Source organism: Austrofundulus limnaeus, unplaced genomic scaffold (genome assembly GCF_001266775.1).
Source record: "Austrofundulus limnaeus strain Quisiro unplaced genomic scaffold, Austrofundulus_limnaeus-1.0 Scaffold1, whole genome shotgun sequence".
NCBI classification, from domain to species: Eukaryota; Metazoa; Chordata; class Actinopteri; order Cyprinodontiformes; family Rivulidae; genus Austrofundulus; species Austrofundulus limnaeus.
Window position 1 is genome coordinate 5,894,592 of NW_013952403.1, and position 7,061 is coordinate 5,901,652.

The following is a 7,061-nucleotide window of genomic DNA, read 5'->3' on the forward strand; positions in this document are numbered from 1 at the left end:
TCCATCCATCCATCCATCCATCCATCCATCCATCCATCCATCCATCCATCCATCCATCCATCCATCCATCCATCAGGTTGGGTCGCGGGGGCAGCAGCTTAAGCAAAGAGACCCAGACTTCCCTCTCCCCAGCCACTTGGACCAGCTCCTCTGGGGGAATCCCAAGGTGTTCCCACTCCAGCTGAGAAACATAGTCCCTCCAGTGTGTCCTGGGTCTTCCCCTGGGTCTCCTCCCAGTGGGACATACCCGGAAGACCTCACCAGGGAGGCGTCCAGGAGGCATCCTTACCAGATGCCCGAGCCACCTCAACTGGCTCCTCTCGACATGGAGGAGCAGCGGCTCTACTCAGAGTCCCTCCTGGATGACTGAGCTTCTCACCCTATCTCTAAGGGAGAGCCCAGACACCCTGCAGAGGAAACTCATTTCGGCCGCTTGTATCTGTGATCTCGTTCTTTCGGTCACTACCCAAAGCTCGTGACCATAGATGAGGGTAGGAACGTAGACAGACCGGTAAACCGAGATTTCTGCCTTCTGGCTCATCTCCCGCTTCACCACGACAGATCGATACAAGGTTGACTCGTCATTTTTAATGGGCAGAAGGTTTTTGCTAGTTATTGAGTTGGCAGCTCTGTTTACATCAGCCTGGTACAGCTTGGGTTTTTGTTTTGCTTTTCTGATAAGGCACCAAGATCTTCTGACTGCAGAGGCCCGACTGTGTACCGCTGTGTAGCTGAAAGAAGTCAGAGACGAGAATAAAGATTTTAGAAGAGATTCAACAGGATTTCTGCTATATTATTCAGACTTCCATTTATTGATCACAAATTCCTTTCACACCCATCCATCCATCCATCCATCCATCCATCCATCCATCCATCCATCTATCCATCCATCCATCCATCCATCCATCCATCCATCCATCCATCAGAGCATCCATCCATCCATCCATCTATCCATCCATCCATCTTCTACTCCGAGCTCCTCAACTCTAAGAGTTGAGTCCAGTCACTATACAAAAGAGACTCATTTTAGCCGCTTGTGTCTGGATTAAATTATATTTCATGACCAGAAGTTAAAGTTGGACACCAAAACTGTAAAAGAGTTGGACAGACAACTGAGAGCTGGATCAATGCCCTCATTAGACAAGACTCCAAATCCAACAATCCACCTCCAGTTCCTGGTTCACCCCAAAAACACTCTCAGATACCTGAACTCCAACACAACGGGAGGTTTCCACCTTTTTCTCCAAATGTCCTTAAAAGTCCCCCTCCTGGCTTTACTAGATAAGGATTGTACTGTCAACAAGTAATCATCGTTTCTATTTTAGCAATGTTCATTTAAAGTTCATTATTATTTGTTGCCTTATGTTCCACAGACAATATTTTTCTTACAATATTTTCTGCTTTTTACAGCACATTTATTTTTCACTTTGCAGTTCTGTTCTGATCTGGACCATCTGCCTCTGACAGCACTTGGCCTCCAGCACGAGAGAAAACCCATCAGCACACCGGTTTCAGAGATATGCAACATCTTGATCAGAAACAAACCATAAATATCTCCAGAGGGACGATCCTGAAGCCTGGTAATCTGAAAGAATTTGAAAATCTTTCCAAAAGTTCTTCTGAATCAAAGCCAACTTCGTGCTGCTTTTGAGGAGAAGKTGTGAGAAATATTCTTCTTTCTGTCAGATTCTTCAAAATCAAACCTGAAAAGTCCACTTCTTCATCAGTCGGGGGTCCTCGGGATTCTTTCCTCCTTGGCTTCAGTCGATGTTCAGTTTGGAAAATAATAAAAAATAAGATCCATGGCAAGAAACCAAGAAAGAAACCGCTGCTCACTGGGAGGAAAAATGTAAAAAATTGCCAAAAGGCACCGAGCTGATCTTCTGGCATCACTGTGTGGTTTTTATAGAAAACGCCCTGTTGTGTTTTTATGGTAGAAAAACAAGTAGTGTGTTCATTATAAATCCACTGAAAATCCAAATTACACCTCTGACACTGACTGTGTGGGGACTGTGGGGCTGGATTATGTAAACATTTCTTTAAAAATGTGAGTCAGATTTCCTAATTATTTAAGTTTTTAATTTAAAAAATGCATAATAATAATAGCTTACATATACTGACTTAAGAAAAACACATCTGGAATTTGATTCAAAGGAAACACCAGAGAGGGATCATCCACACGCTCTGCATGTTCCTCAGCAGGTCAGCGACAGAAAGATCCTTGGCTCCATCTACAAATATATTTTAAAACTAATGACAAAAGTTATGAATTACAGCACACGTATTGCACCAGAGAACATAGGTACTAGGGAACATATACTGTTGAACATATACCAAGAAACATACTGAGGAACGTAGGAATGCTCCACACAGAGGAACTGTTTTTAAAGGATGGATCTGAGTTTTTGGTTTYTAACAGGAGACAGATCTGCTACAAATATTCATAGAGGGTTCAAGTATTTGTTCAACACTGTTGCACACAAATCCCCAGTTTGGTAAGGTGTATACAACCAGTCACACGTGTTCAAACACTTGTAATGTAATGTAATTTTAAAAAGCTTGCACAATAAACTCATTGTAATTTTACATGCATTTTGACTTTAAACATACTGTAGATAAAATGCTTTCAAACACACAGCATGTGAGGAAATSCAGCCATCAAATGAGGTGAAAGACTTTTTCTGCAGGATTGTTCAAATCTTCTTAAGAGGAGAAAACTTCTGTTAGCTTGATTCATGCTGGACTTTCCTATTTGACTCATTAGCGCCACTAGTGTTTGGACATGGAACTGCACCCATCTGCAAAGATGAGTGACAGGACAGGATCACTTCAGGGGGCCAATCAGATTTCAGCTAGGGGCCATTGTCCTTGTGGCCCCGCCCCTGCTCTGAAACTTTACACATGCAGTTTAGTAGTATCATCAACAGTTTTTGCATCTTTTAAAGATAAAACCCTCGGTAACCCTCATCACAACGTCATCTGAGGACTCAAAGTTCAGACGTATCCCAGAGTACCAACTCCTTGAATCTATTTTAGGGCATCAATGATCCTCTAATAAAGTTAAAGCAAGTATTTGAGTCACAACCCTCTAATTCTGTCAGTATCAGTTTTGTGTGTGTTTATGGTTGGTTTTATTCCTTTTGGTTTATTTTCTGTGTTATCTCTCTCTCTCTCTCTCTCTCTCTCTCTCTCTCTCTCTCTCTCTCTCTCTCTCTCTCTCTCTCACTTTCATAAAATCAGCTTGATGATGTTTGTGGCAGCTGATGTTTTAGAAATGTGATATTTATCAAAATCTAATTTGAATTTATTATATCACAAGCCTGTTTTTTAAAGCAAACTAAACTTCTCCAAAGCCAATCTTCCATTATATGACAAATATTTCAATACTTTTATTTTTGAAGTTTTATCTGGCAGTAAAAACTTTGCAAAGACACAGCTTCACTAAGTCATAATCCACTATAACTTTGCTCATCATAAAAAACTTGAACAAGTAAAAATGATCTGTTTGTTTTATTGGCTGAGGTTTCCAATATTGTTTCTTATCATTGCGGCAATCACAGTTATTTTTTGTATTAAAAATGTTCAAAAAAATTAACAAAGTTAAGAGATAAACAAATAAAAGAGGAGTCAGCAGAAGGGCTGTCTTGACTTTCATGGTTTTTAATATACTAGGATGAATTGGGGGAAAATGCATTGTGATAGTGTTCGTTGTGTTCAACATTTGGTCATTTTGAGTCTTTAAGATGAACAATTCTCAGCAAATTGTGTCTTAAACCTGTAGATTGTTAACTGACCCCAATTAAGTAGAGCATGCAACAATTTCTTTATGAATCTAATGACAGAAATAAAATAAAAGCTGTGTTTGAGTTGATTTAGTTCTGGATCATTTCAGCGCTGCTTTCTGTCCAGAAGGTGGCGACATCTCTTTCTGATTCACACAACAATGCAACTTTTTTGGGGGTCAACAAACTAATAAGTTTAGGAAAAGAAATTAAATTGTAATAGCTGTGGCAACTTCTTTCAAACAAGTTAATATTTTATTTTACTTGATTATTTTACAAGTTTAAAGTACATTTCAATGTCTTTAGCTGTGGGCAGTGGCAGAAACTGCTGGATTCAGATTTTCCACATTATATCCACTTTGTTCTAATAAAAAAGGACTGTTTGGCCTCCCTGCTGTGAAGAGAACAGCCTGACACGATCAACCAGTATGTAAGCTGACACGTTCCTTTAGATGGGGCAGCTAGCAGGTGAGGTTAGCAGGTGAGGTTAAAAGTCGTGTTTTCCAGGCATCACAGCTGGAAGGAGCTCACGCAGATTCCAGCAGGATTATTTTATTAAAAACTCAAGAGTTCACAGATTTACACCTGCAGCTGCACCGACAGTAAAGCTATAATTAACCTGTGCAAACCAGAGCAGATTGGGACAGATTTGGAACGAAAGCACTCCCCTGCAGGAAGCAGCTTTGCAGATCTGAGTGCCGTCTGAGTCAAAGGTCAGAAGAAGTAAGGCGTTTGTATGGAAGCCAGAAATCCTGAGGAATTTTCAGAGCCCCCAACTGGGTCTTGGAAAGTAATAAGTTTTAAAGGGTTACAGTGATCGGACCCAGTGGACCCAAATGTGGGGTGAAGGTTTCTGGTCCCGTTGAAGATTCTGTCAAAGGGATCTTCAGCTCTTATCTCTGGCAGGATGTCAACTCAGTCCCAGTGGAGGCTGAGGGTCAGTGAGTCCAAGTGGGCCATCCTTCCCTCTATCGTCGCTGCCCTGAGCTGTAGCGGTGTAAGAAAATATCGATACACTGAAATATCGCAATATTTCATTTCCCGATACTGTATCGATATTCTAAAGCCCTGTATCGATTTTTAATTAAGGTTTAAAATGTCAACTTTCTTGCCAACCGTTCATTTTTATGTTGTAGTTCAGCCTCTGACCACTAGTTGGCAGCAGTGAGCCAGCCATTTGGCTCCTCTACCTCTTGAGCGCCAGAGAGTAAGAGAGCATTAGCATTGTAAGTAAACATTAGCTTTCCTTTTTTTCAGTAAGAGGTTTTTWTTTAATAGCATTTTTGGACAAAAACATCGCAATATATCGCCTTGCTTATAGTATCACAATATATCGCAATATATCGGGATATATCGTATCGTGACCCCTCTGTCACGATATGTATCGTATCGCCAAATTCTTGCCAATACACAGCCCTACTGAGCTGTGGATGAAAGGTTGTTGGTACCACTCACAGCGGCCATCTTTAACCTGTTGTTGAGCACCCTGAGTAAGGGCGTTGACCTCAGTCAATGATGTCATTAAGCGATGGAAAGAGTACTTCGAGGTCCCTCTTTTCCCACCAGCATGTCTTCCAAAGWGGAATCTGTATTGCTCACTAAGCCCAGTCTGTCTTTATGTTTCGTCTGGTTATTCATGAATCACTGACGGAGGCTGGACATGTCCCGCTCAGACGTGAGCTTTCAGAAATAAAACGAGCAACGCAGAACTCAGTCTGATTGGTTCTGACCGATCAGACTGTAGTTGATGTATTGTACACCCCTGCAAGAAAAAGTTCTAACAGGAGCTTAGAATGGGTTCTCTGAAGCCATTTGAGAACGAAAAGATGAAATTTTCATCATGCAACTACGTCAACAAGAACAAGTATCTTGATTTCCTGCAGCATATAAAGGCCTCTGCATCCGAACCTTCAAAATCCTCTCTCATTGTGGTAGTTGTGTGATGGAAGCATCTTTTATTCTCAGYCTTGTGTCTCCCACGATGGGCCCTTGAATCAGCCTTAAGTTCTGGACTGAGGTGTTTATTGAAAGAACCTCAAGACTTATGACATTAGGGTCCAACGTGGTTGATAAGCAACCGACCAGTCGACAATACGCAGTCATGTGGTGGCAGGAGTTTTGTTTTTGCACAGACCTTATACAGCCGATGAGACACATGGTGCAGAGCTCATAGGAAACCCCTCCCCCTGCTGCACACGGTGGCTATTTGACTATCTAGGAACAATAGCCGGCTTCTAAAGGTGGAGTAGTTGATGCAAAATGCCGCCATTGCTGTTCAAGTAGTTTGGGCTTGGGCCTCGTGACAACAAGAAGGGGCGGACTACACAAGGCTGAGAACAAAATGATGCGATTTGTATCACACAACTACAATGAGAGTGGATTTCGCAGGATCAGATGGACCTTGCAGAGCCCTTTAGTCCCAGATTGAACTAATTAATGTAAGAACCCTAAAGGGGACATATCATGCTTTTAAATGATTCCTTTTCACATTTAAATCATTCAGTTGCGGTCTATAAAAAGTGGAACCGCAACGCTTTGGTCCGAATTCCTCCTTATTGTAGCTCCACAAGCCCCTCTTTTACCCCATGCTCTGAGATGCTTCTGAGACTAACTCGTTTTTGCGCTGTCTCTTTAAATGCAAATGTGTCTCTGCTATCAACCAACATAAATGGCCGAACAGGTTGGAGTGGACAACGATCACTGGGAGTAAGACCTGGAGGGGGGCGGGGGGGTTCTAGTGGTGCAGAAACCTTTTATTTACAAATGGATTATAAGAGGTCAACAACAGAAGACTTGTCCAGAGTCCGACCCAGAGGAGAATGAAAATGACAGACTTGCAGAACTGAGAATTTGCAAAAGTCCATGACCTTGTTTAGCAGTTCCACAGCAAATAATGTGACGTTAATATTTAAAAAAAATCTAATATGTAAAAGAGAAAACTGAACGAATTGAAAAATATGACCCAGACAGAATATAAAGATATTTATGCAGCACCAGGAGAGACTAAGTTAAACTGTTCGGCACTCCTACAGACTCCAAGTACACACACAAAAAAAAATCTAATATGTAAAAGAGAAAACTGAACGAATTGAAAAATATGACCCAAACAGAATATAAAGATATCTTTGCAGCACCAGGAGAGACTAAGTTAAACTTTTCTGCACTTCTAGAGACTCCAAGTCCACAACAAAATGCATTTAACAGCAAAAAAGTGGATTTTGTATTATCTGTCTCCTTTAAGCAAATTACCAATTAACACAAGACACCACCCAAGTGCTG

The 7,061-nt window shown here is 41.3% G+C and overlaps 1 long non-coding RNA gene across 2 annotated transcripts in view; it reads right to left on the bottom strand.

The window, feature by feature from the left end:
• Window positions 1–7,061, bottom strand: part of LOC106516499 (uncharacterized) — a 13,095-nt gene that overhangs the window by 4,631 nt on the left and 1,403 nt on the right. Inside the window, exon 3 of one of the 2 annotated variants that reach the window (XR_001310108.1) lies at window positions 453–731. The exons of the other annotated variant lie outside the window; for it this stretch is intronic. This is a non-coding gene — a long non-coding RNA (uncharacterized LOC106516499). Of the gene's footprint in view, window positions 1–452; window positions 732–7,061 lie in introns of those variants that run through there. 2 annotated transcript variants of the gene reach the window in all.